Genomic DNA, 20,096 nt, shown 5'->3' with positions numbered 1-20,096 from the left:
TTTTTAAACTTGGAAACCCTTGGTGCCAAATTTTGAAAGGACTTTTTTTGCTAGATCAGTTGGGTAAGTGTTCTTGATCCTAAACCTTCATTTTTCCATTGATTAATTATGAGTGTTTACATTAAAATATGAGGTTTTGATTGGTGAATGGTGAGGTTTTACAAGAACCCAAGTTCATAACTAAAATGGAGTTTGTTAACTTATTTCATGTCCTATTTTCGAAATGATTTCCCCTAATGAGTTCTTAAAGCCTTGAGTAATGTTTTAGAGTATTAAATTTGAGATTCAAACATTATTTTTGGAATTGGATATTGTGTTGATTGACCCAGGAAATTGTTGTGGGTGTTATTTTTTTAGGGAAGTGATTATGAATACTTGCTTGTTTAAAGATTGTGTGGATTTGAAAGTGATTCAGAAAGGGAAGACTTAACTTTTGTAGTGATTGTTGATTGATTTAATGCAAGTGACTTCCTAAACTTTGTATTCTAGTAGAATTCGTGTGCTTTCTTCATTGTTTGTGTGTTGAGAGCAATGAGGATGAGGTGAAGGGTTTACATTGTCCACTTATTATATCTAAATGAATTAAAAGGGGTTGCAATAAAAAAAGGCTACGTGATGAACATGATGATGTGAATTGCCTTACCATGACCCTTGTTGATTGATTGATGAAATGCTTGAAAGCATGATTGTGGACTTGAATTGTATGAATTGTTGTCTCTTCTATGTGGTGTGATATTGTTTATGTGCATTGACTGTGAACACCGTGATGAGACATGTGATCTGATATAAAGCCGATGAAAAATGGTTCTGGCTAGTGAAGTGATATTGTGTCGATAGGAAATGGTTTAGGCTAGTGATATTGTACCGATGGAAAATGGTTCCGGTATAAGATTGATCATTGTGAAACTATGCCTTTAATGGTTATGACTTAGTTGTTGATTGTGATTGATGTATTTTTTGCATGTAACTAAACTACTTGTCATTGAAAATGACTTATTTAATTTCTTTGATTGATGAATTGTGAAGATTGAACTGTGTATATTGGGCCTGTGTGTTGTGTATTGAGGAATTGGTAGGTTGGGCTAATTTTTGTGCAGGTTGTAGTTTGTGAAGGTTCGGTTGGAGTGTAAGGGGTATTTAATTTCTAGCTAGTTGCTTTGTTTAGTATGTTACTTGTTGGGTATCGTATTTTTGGTACGCACCCCTTGCTTCTACACTTGTGAAGGTTTCGAGCCTGGACCTATGTGATCTTCTTCTTTTTTCATGATAGTCGAGGCTCGTTGAAGGATATGAGAGGTAGCTGCTTGTTATCCTGGCGGGCCCTCTTTTTCTTTTTGTTTTAAAATTTGTTCTACTTGAGAAACAAAGACTAAGACTTGTATTTACCTTTGAATTTTATGTTTTCATAAGTGGATTGTACACGTGACAACTGATTTCACGTATCAGGACACTTCTTCCAATTCTAAGTGCCAACGATCGTTAGTCAGTAATATAACCCAACTAAGTGAGTTGGGGTCGAATCCCACAAGGAGTTGTACGTGCTTAGTATTCAAGAGCCAAGTTTAAATATGTTCAAGTCAATCATAGGAATAGATATTTACGAATAAAAATATAATTCAAATTTAGGGTGACACAAGTGTCAAATAACAGGGGGGATTTTAATTTTCATTATCAACTACAACAACAACAAATAACACTAATTAACAAGTAATGAGACGGGTTCTTGGGATGTGATCGGACTATAGGCTAAGGTGGAAAAATGGGTAATTGCAACTGATAGTAAATAGCTGTACATCAGTGAATAAGCTAAACTTTAGTGGGGGTAAACTTTCTCTCGAACAATTTACCCTGAATCAAGTTGGTTTCTCTCGAACACCAATAAACAACAATTAAGAACAACCTACACTTTAGTCCATTCACTCTTTCGAGCTGAATTTGTGGAAAAGGATTTAGGATTCACTCTCTCGAGCCGAACCCATGACAACCCAATACCCACAGACCATAAAATTAGTAATCTTGGTTTTAAAACCTCTCTCTCGAGCAAGCAAAAAACACGTAGGTAGAATTGCATTTGCAACTACAACCCTTTGAATTAACCCACAATTACTGATTGAAATCACCTTTTAACAACATTTAAACTATCAATTAACAATACCCATAAGCTAAATCAACCCATAATCACATAATCACACCCTAAAAATTGGGGTTTTAGCTAGACATCATAAAAAGATAGAAATCCTCCCTTTGATCAGTTCCATCGCCTTTTTGCTTTAGCCTTCAGCATCCTCAAGTTCTGTAACTTTGGGCGATACAACACTGCATCGTGAAACCATTCGGCGACATGCCGACTGCTCCTTTCTTTCACCGACTTGATTTTCTCCCTCAGGGCTTGGTACACTGTAACTTTAGGCGAGGTATTGGCCACTCAGTGATTCGCCCAATGGATTAGGCAATCAACAAGCCTTCTTTTCTTCGTTCTTTCAGCTGCCTTGTTCCTTTTTGCCCATTAGTGTCCATGCTTTGTTCCTCAATCTAAATACCTAGAAAACAAGGATTTTACATCAGTTATTGGCACAAAATACGCATTTGAGGACACTAAACTTATCTAAATAAATCCCTAAATGAGTCCAAAACGTGGACTCATCAACACCCCCAACTTAAACTTTTGCTTGTCCTCAAGTAAAACTCAAGTTCAACAGTTCAAAAAGGATGTCTCAAATAGTGCTACACAAGACTCAATCATGAATGCACACAAAAAGATTCAACTTACTCATAGAAGGATTAATTGTGCACTTACAGATTCAAGTTGTGACTCACCATTATCAATGATTCTCAAGTTCACCATACTTGCTTCAAATGGAAGTTCAAGCTCAACAAAGGTACTCAAATGCCCTCACACAAAGATTGATTCCATAGTTACACACAAAAATTCAACAATTTATAGCTTCGAAATCACAATCAACACTCACACTTAAAAAGATAAACACAATTCATGACTTCACCCATAGGTTTGCCCGTATTTTCCAATCAACACTTGTTTCAGCTCACTCAAGATCAGAAAGGTCTTTTCAAGGCTTGTAACGGGGCTGAGTGTAAAGGTACATTCATTTAGGCTCAGTGACTTCTATCCTCATGAAATGTGGTATGAATACCACTTACTTTTCATCTCCTCTTCATTCTCATTTATGCTCAAAAGTCACCTCATTATTCACTTTCCATGGACGGTTGGACAGCACATTTTTTTTTTGCATTTTCACAACTTTATTCCACAACTTTTTCATTCTTTTCTTCTTTTTCATTCTTTTCATCTTTTTTCTCTTTTTTTTGTATGGAGGGGTTCCATCTTTCTCAAAACCATGGGTCAAAAGGGACTTCTTTGCACTTGTTGATTTACCTTCTCTTTTCACCACACCCTTAACTTAGGCTTTTGGCCTAAGTTGGCTATTCACACAAATCACAAATCATGAGGATTAAGGGTAATGGATCAAGAAAGGTCACAATTTCATCAAGTTTCTTCCAAGAAAAGGGTAAAGCTCAAAAGGTGTGCAAGCGAAGTTCAGACACTCACAAGGTAGGCCACAAAAAGAGGTATAATGTCAAATTGTTTCACACTCTTCAAATTTACCTAAGATCATCTCAAGAACTTGGATCACTTAGTCAACCGGACCAACGGGGCAAATTCTAGGTGTCATCACACATGGTTCACGGTAAGCTCATCATACAAGGCATTGACACCAATGTCAAACAAGACTCCCCACTTTTGCTAGTGTGCAATGTTCATTACAAGAGACTCAATTTGATAATTGGCTAGTCACAACGAGATGCAAAAAGTTCACATAATGTCTATGCAACTTAATTTGGCCTCATCGTAGCCGCACATTCATTTTTGTTCGATTATGAGAACTATTCAAGTCATCGGTATTCATCAAGACCGATACTCAAATTTTCAAGAGAACAACCACATTCAAACACAAAGATGAGGTGACACAATTTTTTGGAAGGGTCCAAAAATCATTTGCAATTAAAGCAAGGAGCCATAAGCTCAAACATCCACAAAAATAGTGCTAAACACAATTTACAGCTCAAAAACCCAAATATATAAACAGAACAATCATCACAAAAGGTGGGCGTCACCCCACCACAAAATAAAAGCTATTTGTCCTTAAATGCAAACAATAAAATATCCAAAAGTCAATAAAAGTAAGACAAAGAGGGAGGTAAAAAGGGATCCTGCCTAAACAGTCGCTCCATCTGTCTGGGCATCAGTGCCCAGTGTAGTGCTCTGAACCTGGGCATCAGTACACGGAGTCACCTTAGAAATAATAGGTCAATTAGGGTCAGCTAAGGGTGTATCTGCCAAAGAAGCCTACACAGTTGCATCTACCATGGCCTCCTCAGTCTCCATAAGGCCTTCATAAGAAGCCTCCTCAGCAACCCCAAGCATCTCCTCATCCGTCTTAGCCACAGACTCAGGATTAGCTGCCTTCTCAATTCTAACATTATATCTGGTGGTAGCTAGAGGAATATCTGGCTCGACTGGCACATCTGGGATCTCTATCATCTCAAAAATCATGGACATGTCGGTGGACTTCAGTTGGTCCATATCTCTCCTCAGTGCAGCAATGGTGGCCTTTAGAGCCGTCACCTCCTCGGTGGCCCCTTGGCCACGCTCACACACCGCTATCCTAGCTGCAAGGGCATCTATGGTAGCGCTCAATGGTGTCACAACATCAACAAGGGCTGTCTGAATCATGCCCATAATGGAGGCCTCAAGTGTGGCAGCACGACGATCGGCAGAATGTCCAAACTGCCTTATCCGGAGTAATGCAGCCTGAGTGAGCGGGGGCCGGGAAATAGCAACAACATTAGCTTTGGGAGAATGTACCAGCAGAGGAACTAGGGGTGTTAGAAGGAACAACACTGGAAGTACTTGTAGGCCCAGAGGCCGGAGTAGGCAAAGGTGCCTCTGCAGGTAATGCGACTATATCTACAACCAGGGAAGAGTCCATCGGGGCAGCCTTCTTTTTCTTCTCCGCCTCATCTTTTAAATACTCCACCTCAATTCTCTGGATATCAGTAGAAGATGTGGGAATCACTTCCACATCCTTCTTTGCATCTCTAGGAACCCGAGCCCATCTGCACATCTTCGTGATCAACACCGGAAAGGGAAGGGAAGTCTGGCGCCGCTTAGCCCGCATGAGCATCTCCTTTGCAATGAGCATCCCCAACTTCAGCCTTGTCCCTGCATTTAGGCAACCTAGGAAGGCTGCTTTGGTGTGGCAGAGAATAGACTCGTTTTGGAAGGGCATGATCGTGCTGCTGATGAAGCCAAACCAATACCTCGCTGCCACATTGAGGTCCTTCTTTTCAATAGCCTCCCCAACGTCAAGCCACTTGGGAATGTCATCTGATATCAATGGAGCCAACAACTTCTTCATGTTCTCCAGCTTCGTTGTCCTGATCTTGTTTTGATAGTCATTCTCAAGTCTCGTAGTACATTCTAAGATGGCATTGATGGTAAAAAAATCACACTAGACCCTCTTACCCCTGACATCTACGTAGTCAACTGGCTTGAATTTAGCTGCAGGCTTCTTCCCTTGTTGTATCAATATACTGTAAGCACTGTAGAATTCTCGGACCCAACTTGGAATGTACGGGCCATGGAGCTTGGTGAAGAGTTGGAATTTGTGGGACTTCAGACAACTCATAATCTCTGGGTACTTGTCAATCACCCCATCAGTGGACATACACTTCTCCTCGATAATGGTCCTCAACCCTTCAGCCTTCAGTTTGTTCTTAGACTTGGGAGGATGACCCTGTACTGGTGGTGCTAGGACCACAACTTGCTCTGGAGCGGGATGAGGAGTAGTGGTGGCCTGAGGAGTCCTGATCCTAGATAGATTATTCATCCTTTTGGATCGCAGCTTTGCCCTCTGTGCTACTAGTGACTCATCCTCCTCAGGCTCAGAAGTTGCAACCTGATGCTCCTGGTTCTCATCCTCACTCTCAGAAGTGGTGAGGTGAGTATCGTAGATACTGTCACTGTCGGAGTTGGCCTCCGGTGATGCAGGTGCCTTCTCTTTCCCACCAGTTGTGGGAAGTTTGGTGGCCATGGCCTTGGATGCAGCTACATCCTCATTGATTTTTATCCATTTTGCTCTCTTGCGGGGCGACATGTCCCTACCAGCAACCTTTGGTCTAGCCATGTCTGCAAAAAAATCAAAAACAGTTAGAAATCATTTAAGTAAAAGCACAAACAAGTAGTTGTAGACAGACTCGCCAAACCAGTCGACGAGTCGCCCAACCAGTCGGCGAGTCGCCGAATCACTTTGGCGAGCCAGATCTGGCCCGCCGAAAGGATTGGTTCAACAATTTCTCAGATAAAAGGCATGTCGACGATGGGAAGGCCCTTTCACCGAGTCACCGATAGCATTTGGCGAGCAAGGCTTAGCCTACCGAAAGTTACAGTGCAATTAAGGGTCAGGGGCGCAGACAAACGGCGATAAAGGAAGACATTCGACGAGTCGTCGAGTGCATTCGGCGAACTCAAGCTTCTCGCTGAAAGTTACAGAACCTTTTTCAAGAAAAACATGAAATTAAAGGCGATAAGGGGAACTTCGGCGAACCACCAAGTGGTTCGGCGAGCTCGACCCAGCTCGCCAAATGACCCAACGTGTCTACTTTCAACCCAACTTCTCAAATTCAACCCCGCTGCCCTCGAAAATAAAATCAAAACATGCACTATTATAATTAAACTAAGGCCCATTACACCCATGCCCCCGGGATACTCAGGCTTCTCCCAGTTTGGCCAAATTTAGACATTTGACAACTTTTTCCCTTATGAATAACGTCAACCGCTCTATCATTGGGTAAAATATGTCATTTGGCCAAATTGCGGGTTACTTAGACTTCACTCGACTAGACCCAACAACATGCGAGAACAACCCCACCATTTTAATGAAATTTAAAGCACCAAAAAAATGCGGGAATTTGACAACAAAGGCATTACAGACAAGGTATTCAAATTAACATTGGCACACACAAATACAATTATGATCAGAGAGGCCCATCACTTATCACTAAGATAAAATCATTGTAAATGAGTCAAAATTGCTAAAAACCAACCTTAGATGCCGAATAAATAATTTGAAACGCTAGGCGGCAAAGTAATCCAACTCCAAACACAAATCCACGACTAAAATGCGATTCAAATGCAAGAAATATGGAAAATATTGTGCAGATGTGAGTTTGGGAAGTTCTAAAGTGAAAGAGCTTTGAAAGTTTAAACCTTTGACTTTTAAAAACCGTCCAGTTCTCGCCCACTCGGTGACATTAGTCTTGCTCGCTGACCCACTCGGCGATACGCCAAATGGGTACTTACTTCACTGAGTTTTACAGGGCCTCCAGTTAATTCGGAGGTCCAAACGGCGGACTAAGTCGTGACGTCCAACTTGGTCGGCGATTTGCCAATCAGCTCCTGGGCTTGCCGAGTTTTACAGACTCTAATTTAAAAATGTCTTGACTCCAACGATGGTCCAAGTCGGGCTCGCCGACCTCTTAGACGGGTCGCTGATTGGACTTTTAGCTCGCCAAGCTGCACTTTTCAAACACCTTCTAAACTTTGACCTGAACAATCAACACACCATTATTTCAAACTTAAAAAAGAAAGAAAATAAAACTTGGGTTGCCTCCCAAGCAGCGCCTTAGTTAACGTCGTGGCACGACATGATTCCACACTCAAACCTCATTCTTGGGGTTGGCCATAGTATCACTAGGCAAACCCCCTTGCTATCTCAAGTTTATATGAGACGAGATATGACCCATTTGGGTCTCCAACTGCTTGATTGATACTGAATGGGAGGTAACCGTCTAGCTAAGGGTCGACACATATTCTTTCATTTCCTTAAAAATCTTGTCTGACCCCTCAAATTTGTTGTGGATACGAGAAACCATATCCTCCGACCGACCTCCCTCGAAATCCTTTAGCCTTTGGCGCTCATAGGGAGGAACATATCTATCCTTTTCCCCGTCTCTCTCTTTCCAAGTGGGGTTATGGTCCCTCCACTCTCGATCATGATCATTCCAACCTTTGTTACCACCCTACCTCGGGTAGTTTAAACGATAACCACCACCTTGGTTGGCTAGGAAATTTACCTTTTCATTGTACAAAGCCTTAAACTTAGCACACCCGACACCCACGACATTGACACCTCAAGCACCAGCTCCCATGAAATTTTTGGACAAAATGTAAAGTTGTGTCATGATCTTGGCCATGTTCTAGTCCCTCTCTTGGTCTTTCTCATCTGCTCCTCGATCAATTTAAACATGAGAGGGGAGACCTAATTTTCGCGGGTGTACCAAGCCCGATTGATTGTGGTCATGCCATCCAAGAGCTGAGCCGCTATCACATAAGGTTGCTGCATCAAACCCCCAGGAGAAAGTTAATCAACAACACCCTTGTTTACCGAGTCAAGGCTCCGGTAAAAATACTTCAGGAACACATTATTCGGCAAGCCATGAGTTGGGAATTGGAGTACCAACTTCTTGAATCGTAGCCAAGTTTCATGAATTGGCTCCCCCTCCAGACGCTTGAAGCTCTGAATGCTGTCCCGAAGAGTCATCATCTTCGAAGGAGGGAAAATTGCACTTGAAATGCGGTGACCAACTCCTCCCACAAAGTGATTGATTCATGTGGCAATTCAGCCAGCCACTTACATGCTTCTCCCATCAAAGAGAACGGGAACAACCTCAACCGGACCGACTCTTGGGATATGTTCTTGAAGTAGAACGGTCCGCAAACATCCACAAAGTTTCTAATATGCGCATGGGGATCCTCATGACCAAAACCACTGAACAACCCCTTCAATTGCAAGAGATGCAACATAGTACTTGTGATATGGAACACCGCGTTCCCTTCGGCCGGAGGCAAGCGAATGGCACCAATTCCACCCATAAGATGGGGGTTAGGCACTCATGCTGCTACTGTAGAGCTCGATATGCTAGACTTTGATGTTATCTTTGGTATGGATTGGTTTCATTCATGTTATGCTTCTATTGATTGTAGAACCTGTGTTGTCAAGTTTCAGGTTTCAAATGAACCCATCCTAGAATGGAAAGGGGGAAATTCTATTCCTAAAGTTAGTTTTTTTCAAGTCTTAAAGCTAGAAAGATGATTTCTACGGGTTGCATATTCCATTTTGTTCGGGTTTGAGATATGAATTCCAAAATCCCTACTCTTTAGTCGGTCCCCGTTGTTAACGAGTTTCCAAAAGTGTTCCCCAATGATTCACCCAGTGTTCTTCTCGAAAGAGAAATAGGCTTCAATATTGACCTTCTCCCAAACACGTAACCTATCTCTATTCCTCCTAACCGAATGGATTAAGCAGAACTTAAGGAATTAAAAGAGAGATTGAAAGATTGGATACGGGTTTCATTCGACTGAGTATCTCTCCATGGGGAGCTCCAGTTTTGGTTGTTAGAAAGAATGATGGTTCGATCCGTATGTGTATTGACTACAAGTAATTGAACAAGGTTACCGTTAAGAATAAACATCCTCTCCCAAGGATATATGATTTTTTGATCAACTTCAAGGAGTAAGTTACTTCCTAAGATTGACCTTCAGTCGAGTTACCACCAATTGAGGTAAACGAAGATGACATTTCGAAGATAGCTTTTCGAACTCTATATGATCATTATGATTTCTCGGTGATGTCCTTTGGGTTGACCAATGCTCCAGCCGCATTTATGGATTTGATGAATAGGGTGTATATCTAATACCTCGACATGCTTGTGATTGTGTTTATCGATGACATCTTAATCTACTCAAGGAGTGAAAATGAACATACCAATCATTTGAGGATTGTGTTGCAAGTCCCCAAGGACCAAATACTCTTTGCAAAGTCTAGTAAATGTGAGTTTTTGTTAAGGTCCGTGGCTTTTGTTGGCCACCTTATTTCTGGTAAGGGAATTGAGGTAGATCCTAAGAAGGCAGATGTGGTTAAGAGTTGACCTAGACCTTTATCCCCTTCTGATATTAGAAGTTTCTTGGGTTTAGCCGGTTACTATCGCAGGTTTGTTGAAGGGTTTTCTTTGATTGTCTCTCGATTGAATTAAACCAAAAGAAGGTTAAGTTCATATTTGGAAGCATATGAGAAGAGTTTCCATGAATTGAGCGACAGAATTACTTCCACTCCAGTGTTGGCTTTATCGGAAGGAATCGATGGGTTCTTTGTTTATTGTGATGCTTCAAGAATTGGGTTAGGATGTGTCTTTATGCAGTTTAGGGTTTAGGGTTTACAATTTAGGGTTTGGGGTTCAGGGTTCGAGGTTTGGGGTTTGGGGTTCGGGGTTCAGGGTTCAGCTATATTTAACTTCCTGCAAAATTGTACCAAACACCATCATATCTAATAACAAAATGCCCATGACTCACACAAACATCAAGTATAATGCATTAAAATACCGTAAACTCACGATATATCAATCGTTAGGAAACACTTTTATGAATTCATTCACTTTAAGAGCTGACTTAAGAGTTGGGGTTTCAGAATTTGTTCCTTTAACCCAAAGTAAATCATAGATACAACCTATAGAAACCATATTCTAGCCTTAAGGCACGAGATAAATTGACCAGTGGGCGCTCAGGTACTACCCTTCAATTCAATGACAAGTTCATTCAGAAACTTACAGTTTATAATTCTTGTTCTATAGCCAACTAAGGCATAATATGCATGAAGCCATTCCATATCAAGAATGACATCAAAGTCAAGCTTAGCTAACTCTACTAGATCAATTGATGTGGTTTTCTAAAATACTGGGAGCAGGTAATTTCTGTACACCCATTTAGATAAAATTGACTCACCAACATAAGTAGAGACTGATAATTGTTCTAATGGAATTTCGAGATTAACACCAAATTTCATTGAAACAAGAATCACGAAGGAAAGTGTCGCTCTTGCGTCAAATAAAGCTTAAACATCAAATCGAATGACTCGTAACATACCAGTGACCACATTAGGGGAATCCTCCATATCTTGTCGAGTCTAAAGGGCAGAGAATATATTCTGATTCTATCCGCTACTAGTGCAACATGGGGTACCCTGCTAAGTCAACTGACCTAATAAAGTGTTAGGTTGAGTATGGAAAAAATAACTCTACCTTAGCCAATTGCCTATGGACAATCCCTCAATATGTGGTAAGTCTTACCACATCCGTACCAACAACCAGTACCAACCATGCACTCTCCTGGATGGTTTTTTCCATACTTTTGACAAGCAGCGAGAGAATGTCCACTAGAAACACTACTTTGAGACTTAGAGTTTGGCACTCTAATTTTATTGAATTTCAGTACTGGAGCACTACCATAAGTTGTGTTGGGCATGTATACCTTTGATTAAATTGAGAATGACCACAACCATTGGATCTCTAATGAGAGTAGTCATCACTATCGATATGAGCTCTTTTGTTCTTGCAAACACTCTCTTTAATCTTCTCTTCCTCAATTTTTTGAGCATGGGTCATCAACCTAGAGTTATCCATTTTTTTTATCATGAAAGCATCCCCACACTCTTCACCACCATCTTTAAAACATCGAAAACAAACTTTCTCATGCGGGTCCTAGAGTCAACCACCATAGCCTAAGCATACTTGGAGAGTTGAATAAATTTCAAAGCATACACCTTCACGCCCATGTTACCTTGCCTCAAATAAATGAATTCTTGCACCTTAGCCTTTCTCATCTCAAGAAGGAAACATGTCTACAAAAGAACCATCGAACTTATCCCGATCCAATGGGCTTGCAATAGTTGCCCTTCCCTCTTTCCATTATTTAAACCAAATATGAGAAACTCCATTCAATTGATAAGTGACCAAAGCTGCACTTTCGACTAGAGTGACACCAATAATCTCAAGAACTTATGAATACCCTGAATTAATTCTTAAGGATCCTCATCAACTTTTTAACTATGAAATTCTAGAGGGTTCATCAAAGTGAGGTCTCTGACTCTGGTAGAAGTTGTGCCAACATTTGGGTTTATGGGGATACAAATTCTTAATAATTTTAAGCATCATGGCTTGAAGTAGTACTTAAAAAGAAATCCTAAACTTGGCATGAGTGACCAATTTAACCAAAGGGTCAAGTGGAGCCAGCGGCTCTACATTCTGATACAGAAGCTCTTTTGGAGGCATGATGTCGAAAATGTATGTAGCATGAGTTAGAAGGAAACTTACTAGAGTTTCACTCTATTGCAGGACTAAGCGTATGAAAGAAGTCAAGAATTTCTTAAATATTTCATTGCCTCTCACATAAATATGGAGCCCTTCACATCCATGAACAAGACTCTACTAAATAAAACTTTTAGACACCCTAAGACATGTAACACCTTGAAAATTGGAAAGTCAAAAAGAAAATGAAAAGTCAGATTTTTGGAACTAAAGAAAGATCTACGAGTCCTATCTACTGATCATAGAAAGTCCTAATGGCTGTAGGAAGGAAGTCATAGACCTTGAGTGGAGTTTTTGAAAATTCAAGTTTATGAAGTTTGAACTACGAATGAACATGTTGAACTGTAAGAATTTGCACGAGCCGTAGAGAGGACTCGTAAAATGAATTCAGAGATTTGTTTTAAGACCTCAGTTCTAGGGAAGGATTTGAAGGGTCTTCAATTGTTCTATAGGTGATAAAATGTGTGTCATAAAAGGTCCCAAATTTATTGAGATGTTTGAGTTGAACTTGAGTTCTACGGATGAGGTCTACAGACTGTAGGATTTTAGATAGACCATAGAAAAGTCTCGTGGGAAGTGAAGTGAATTTGGGTATTTTAAGGTGGTTCTACGGTTGACTAGTATGGGTCGTAGAAAATTCTATGGACGATAGGTCAAAACTGTAGAACCATCCGACAATTATTTTTAAGGGTATTTCGATCTATTTCTATGCATCTAATGCCAATACTATGTCGTTTTGACCCTTATTTTAAGCCCTATAACTGCCTTTCACCCTTTGAAATTTCCCCAATTCTCTCATAATTCAAACCCTTAAATCCCATCCACATTTATCCCCTCCAATTCTCTGCCAAAGTGATGAAGAAGGTTAGGGTTTCCAAGCATGAAGTCTCCAATTCCTCCATTGCTTTTGTGATTTAATCCTCAAGGTATGTAGTTCATCATGAGTGGGTTCCATACAGCCATTGAGACATAAGGTTTCTAAATTATCCAAGTTCAATTTCATTAAATTGATTAAGTTTTCATTCAATCCTTCATGGTTCAAATTATGTGGATTCAATTTGTTTAATTTTATATTATTTTGATAGGTTTAAAATCATTTACTAGCATTCAAATTGAAATCACATGAACACATGCATTGATCATGATTTTGAAAATGAACTCTTAAACGAATAAATTGATTAATGAATTAGGAACTTGTGAATTATGTTTTCATGATGTTATGCATGATTTATGAAAAAAACATGTTTTATGATCTAGGTTGATTTAAGATGAGCATCAATGAAATTGTGAAAGGTTTTCTCACATTAATAAATCATGATCTAGTGCAATGGAATTGTTTCATAAGGAACTTATTCATACACGTGCGTCTCTCAAATCCATTCAACTACCCATCATACTTAAGATAGTTGAATAGCGAAGCCCAGATCCTCGTGGATGTGTTACTCTCAGCAAAAATTCATCATAAAGTCATAAGACTGCAGAGGGGATTGAGAGAAGCTTGTGAGTGAGCATAAGTGTTGAGACTCAAAAAAATGCACTCTTATTTATATGCATCGTGTGTTCGAGCTAAAAGAGTGGTGTACTCCCAGACTCTCTTCTCTAAACCTTGTTTTAGGTGAGACCCTTATGATGAAGTGCGTTTTAGATCTTGGGTAGTAATTTCACTTGAAAATTTAATTATAAGCTGCAATGTTATAAGAAGTAGTGGTAAAAGTTCCCAGAGTTAGAAGATTGAATGCAAAATATATAATAATCTAAGAAAGGGAGATATAGATAAGGTAAATTATGTTGTTGTAGTCATGCACCCAATAAGTTATAAATGAGGAGTTTTCCCTTATTGGTAGACTAAGAAGTTATGAGTTTGTGTAGATTTCATGATAGAAGATAGAAGAATAGTTACATGTTAGGATGAGTTAGAGTATACTTTAACCAGAAAGGAGTTTATGTCAATGTGTTAGTGAAGACCAGGTGTAGTTATTGAATAGAAGAATACAGTATTCATGAGGTCATAGATTCAATCATGTCTTATGTTGGAAGTCAGAGCTCCATGGTATTCATAGGGTTATAGAATAAATTGGGGAATGATGTATAGTGAGTTGGTAAATATTAGTTAGGTTGTCAAAGAAAATATGTTGATAGGTTGTAATTAGATAGACTATTAGGCAAAGATCGACTATTTTTCCATGAATATATATGGATCTAGTGTTTTGTTTATTCTATCTACTAGTTGTAAGTTAGTGTAGTATATGAGAAGCGGTTTTTGCCCATGTTTAGTACTAGACACTTGAATTTGAGATGAGTGTTGTGAAAAAAAGGGATGGTACCACGAGGGTGATGATGTTAGTTTTGAGATATGATCTAGTCGGTTTGACATAAATTAGGTAAGTAATTAAGGTGCTACTTTTCTGTAAATGTGAGCGGTACAAGTGTGGTATTGTGGCTCTTAGATGAGAGAAATGAAGTGAGGCTAAGTCACTATATTAGCAAGAGTATTAAGGGGTGTACCCGAGAACGTATGTAGTCAAACGAGGTTCTAATTAAGTTTATTGTTTTCATGTATGCCTAGATAGCATAATTGAGTTGTCAATGTGGAGTAGGCTGATGTAAGAGTTATGTATCACCCTTAAGAGTTTGTAAGAAATGATTTAATATAGTCAATGATGAGCCTCTTCAATATAGTTCAAAGTTTTCTCTAGTTCGGTTGATATAAACATAAAAGGATGTTATTGGTAGGCCAAGGATGAGGGTTGGATTATTAACAGTCAGATTAAGTAGCCATATAAGCCAATAAGAAGAGGTTTAGAGAAGCATTTTAGAAAGAGGTGTTAGAAGGAGTCTTAGTACCTGCTTATAGAGAGTTCCATAGGCATGAGATAACCTTTTCCCGAGTATTAGAGTAAAGGGAGTGTAGAACAATTTAGATATGATGGAATAAATTCATAAGCTTAAAGTATCAGCTTTAGACCTAACAGGGAGATGACAAGACGAGAAACGAAGTCAAGTGTGCAGGATCATAAACTGATGTTTTCAGAAAGAGTTATAGTGTTATATCAATCCATTCATATGTGTATTCTTTAAAGTCAGTCGTTACAACATCATGTTGATGTCTCTTTTATTAGAATAGTGTTCATGACTTATGCTCATACACTTCAGATAGATTAATTCCCAATATGAGGGACACAGTCTTTAGCCTATTGATCTTAATCTTACTCCATAAAGTTATGTATATCAACCTCATGATATGAACCTATTCATATAAGCACTCGTATCTCATAGTATTCTCAATTTTGCGAATTCATGATTTACTCTAAATGGCTAACAACATAATGTTATGTCATGCATATTCTTATATCAGATATCTTGAATGAGTCATACTTATGATTTTCACCCTAAGCTTTTTTAAGTAATCCTTTTCAGTTTTGATAGTGATGTTGTCGATAGTAGTTGATTAATGTTAAAAGAAGAGGGTTGATGTTTCTTATTGTGATAGTGGTGGTCTTCTTATTCCATCTAAAGTTATAATGTGGAGGAGGAATAAGATGGTATTTTACTATGAGTAATAGTTACATGAGAGAAATTAGTCGGTTCCTGGTAGTAATGTGTGAAATTTCAGTTGGTAGAGATGATGAGAGAATGCAAAATTCTTTGAAGGCTTGGTTAGTAGGAGTCCATGGAGTGGTTACAGTACTAGGATTAAATGGTGCGTTGTTAACATGTTGACAAATGAATGATGCATTAGGTGTTTTTTTATATGGGCACAAGGTTGGTTGAAGGCAACTATAAGGAGAATTATTTTTGGGATGAGATTCCCTATAGAGGTATAGAAACCTGAATCTTGTGGTTTAGATAAGTATAAACATCTCATTTTAGCATCTTGTGATTTAGAGATTAGGCTTGAACACAGTAAGAGCAGACATTTTAACTTAGACCTGGGTAAAAGTAGTCATAAATCCTTGTAGGAGTTATGAGTTGCAGCTAATGAAGTTCGGTATTCATAAAGAAGGGAATGGCTTAGAGGTATTTCTATGTTTCAAAGCTAGCAATTGTATTGCTCAAGGCAAAATAGTCTTATTCTTACTTCATGCCCAGATACCTTTGATACATGTAAGATAACTTCAAATAGAGTGTTACTATATTCAAAACAATATCGTTCTTGACTTATGTGCTATAGACAGTTACAAACCCTTAGTACGAATGAGTTCCACCTATGTTAGTAGAAAAATTCAGAAGTCAGAAATATAGTAAGAGTAATTATTTTCCCTTCCATCCTCAGTTAAACCATCATTCGAGGATTAACGATCCCAAGGGGGAGATATTGTAACACCCCAAAAATTTATAAGTTAAGACTCAAACCATTCTTCGTTTGAGAATAAGATTGGACCGGGTGATTCTTAAATTGCCAATATGTTTAAAGTTCAATAATTTAGTGTGAGAATAATTTGGATTTGAATTAAGGTCACTTGAATCCCCTATCACAAAGTTGAGTTGAAAGCTTCCATACCGATTAAGTTTTGATGTAAGATTCTACTTTGTTCATCTTTGAACAACCATATCTCTTAAAATATAAAGAGTTATGTATCCCATAACCTATCAAATTAAAGGTATCTAAATCTTCTTTCAAATGCCACCTATTTCGCAACAATATGAGTTTCAAGTAAAAAGTTATGACCATTTTGGTAACCTGATACAATGCAATGGCGATTTAGCCGGCGAGAAAACATTAAAAAGGGTTGTTTTTGTCTTTTACCTCTAAGAAAATCCTAAACTAATTTATTGAATAATTAAAGGCTCAAACTAATCAGATGTTTATCTCTTAATCCAACAGTCTCTCCTCTCTCAAACCCTAAGGCAAAACCTTAAGGAAAAATCAATGTAGAAGACTTCCATTCAAGATTCTTTCAATCTTTTTCAAGATTCTTCAAGAAACTTGTTCTTACAGGTATGCAAGGCTATCAAAGTGTTGGACTAGTTCGTCCTCACACCCTACATCTATTTTCAAATCAGTAAAAGAGTAATCTAGGTTATATCATTAGATTTGAGTAATCTTGAGATGAGTTGATTTTGCGTTCTTGAGTTCCTAAACTTCCTAAAATTCTATTCCTAATTATTGAATTTCTATATGTTATGCATTGAGATTTTTGAGTTGAGTCGTTCATGTCTATAATTCAACATGAACCCTATGCATTGAGTATTGTTGAAATGAGTAGTACTGTTGAGTTCTGAGTATTGAGATTTCCCTATTGTTATTGAGATCCTTGAGTTGATTTGTTCATGTTTATATTTCACCATGAACCCTATTTTGAAAATCTTTTTAAGCAAATATTTTTGTCTTAAACTGATTTTATGAGAAAACAAAGATGAGTTTTGAGAAAGAGTTTTAAAATGTGATTAGTATGATAATCGAGTATGTCATCAATGTTTAAGTAGTATGGTATCTAGATATGGCATCAATGTTTATGCAGTATGACTTCCCGAGGCATTAATGATAAGATCACAATATGATTTTTGATATAGTTTTGAGAAAGAGTTTTCAGATATGAGTTGAGTTAGAGTATAACAGAACTAAGTATTCCAAAAGGTATCAATTTTTACATTGAGAAAGAGAAACATTGATTTCTAAATTAGTTAATGAGTTTAGAGATATTTCATAGCAGTTACCTCTTCTAAGAGGTAATTTTGAGTAATTACCTCAAAACAGAGAAAAAGTATGTTTTATACATTTGAGCATGAATATATTATTGGGAGTAGTATTGAACATCGCTATGGGGATGAGTTCAGACAACTCAAAACTTTATAAACCATGTATGCAAACACGGGTAAAGGATTATACTTTTTAGATGAATCGTTATTGCTTAGTGGATCCACTTAGTTGAGGTGTTCTATACCCCAACAAGGTATATCACATTTCTGGCATGTAACACCCCGAAATCAAGATACCTAGAAAAGATAATCAAGTGGGAGGTCACCAACCCTCCACAGAGCCAAGGCACCCTTCATGGTGCCCCTCACGGGCTGTGAAGGGCACCACGACTCGTGGTGATGCTTGTGAAGCCCTCCAGTGGTTAGCCAAGATGGGCTCTCCTCCCACGAGCCCTTAGACGCCTCTTGAAAGGCACCACGACTTGTGAGGGTGCCTTGAAGGAGTAGGTAGTGTGCTACCCAAGGTAGCCTCCTCCCACGAGTCCCCAAATGGCTCGTGAAGAGGCAGACAACTTCTCAAAGTGGGCATTGAGGGGCAAGGCCGCAAAGAGATTTTCCCTAGTCCACTGGTCAAGTACCATAGCTGCCACCACGTCCCGTAAAGTCCTTGACGGCTCGTGTGGGCCTCCATTTGGAGGTTCGCGTCAGCTGTAAGTTAAGGGCAGTTGGGTCTTTTCCTAATTATTTATCTTGATACTATGTTGTTTTGTCCTTACCTAGAACCCCTATATAAGTGATTTTAACCCCAAAACTTACCCATTGAAGTCATTCTCTTAAATTTAACAAAGAAGATCAAGTTCTTCCTCTGTAAAACATTTCTGTCTCTAAAAGCTTGATGAAGAAGGGTTCAACCTAGCATTTCAAGGAAAGTCTCCAATTCCACCATTGAAGGCAAGCTTTTGGAATTAAGGTATGATATTTTTCATCCATGGATTCCTTCCATTCATGGAGTTCCCAAATTCTCTCATTTTCAAAGTCTAGAATTCCCCAATTGAGTTAGAGTTTTATTTTATGTTATGGGTTCTCCAAATTTTGATCTAATTGATTGATCTATGATCTATGATGCATGAATTGCGCTAATCCCATGATTTCATGATGATTACCCATGAAACCATGTAATCCCCATGTTTTCTAAGTTATGAGCATATAATGTGGGTCTTGGATTATGAAAGAAGATTATATGAAATCAATCATAAATTGATAGGATTACATGAATTTATATGAACCCATGTCTAACGCATGTTTTCTAGATGTTGATGATTGAAAGTGGGTTTTGAACCTTGTAAGGTGAATTATTGAATTATGCATGTTCTTATGAAATTATGTAACTGTTTTAAGGATGTTTTGAGAGTGAAGAATCAATGATGATGTTGTTGTTGTGTTGTTGGAAGGATTTCTTATATACACATGTGAGTATGATTATTAAAAGTTTTCTCACATAGTAAGGATTGTAAGGTTGAAAAAGATAAGGAGCTATCCTAATGAAACATAGCTTGGATTGGTTATTGAATGATACCTTTCCATAGATGACTTAGACCTAGCTTGGATTGGCAAGATGATGTGCCCTTCCATGGATAATAAGAACAAGTAAGAATATGACTATTTCGTGGGATTTATGTTTAGCACCGAGAGGATAGTGAGATGGAAGCTCTCCCGTGAGTAGAGGTCGGGTTTCTAGAAGCAATCTCCTTATCCCTTACCTATGTGCCCCATAAGATGATTGTCTCGATAGACATTAGCTAGTGGATGCACCTAAGCTTGAAGTTCATGGTACTTACATTGGCATGTAGGACAACACTTTGCGGTGTGGGAGACACTGTGGGATCATGTTATAGCTCACATGGTCTCTTTGTCGGTTAAGGCTACTTCCTATAATAATGAACTAAGGTTACTTTAAGAAATATCTCACATATGTTCAAAGGTTTTAAAGATGTTAGCTTGCATTGGTCATGTATTACGACTCATGTTTTCTTACCCTTTTATATCATGTTCTAGCTTGGTCATTGCATGTCCTATTTTAGCATGATCTAAAGTTTATATGCATGACTATCATACATGGTACATTTTTTGTACTAACACTTATTCTTGCCTATATTTCCCCAAATCTAGGGTCCGACAGTCAGGGTACTTAATTTTGTGGCTAGAAGTTGACTTGAGAGATTTCGAGCTTTAGTGAG

Source organism: Solanum stenotomum, chromosome 4, assembly GCF_019186545.1.
Source record: "Solanum stenotomum isolate F172 chromosome 4, ASM1918654v1, whole genome shotgun sequence".
In the NCBI taxonomy this organism is placed as follows: Eukaryota; Viridiplantae; Streptophyta; class Magnoliopsida; order Solanales; family Solanaceae; genus Solanum; species Solanum stenotomum.
The sequence above is the reverse complement of the archived record's forward strand: the minus strand, read 5'-3'. Positions refer to the sequence as shown.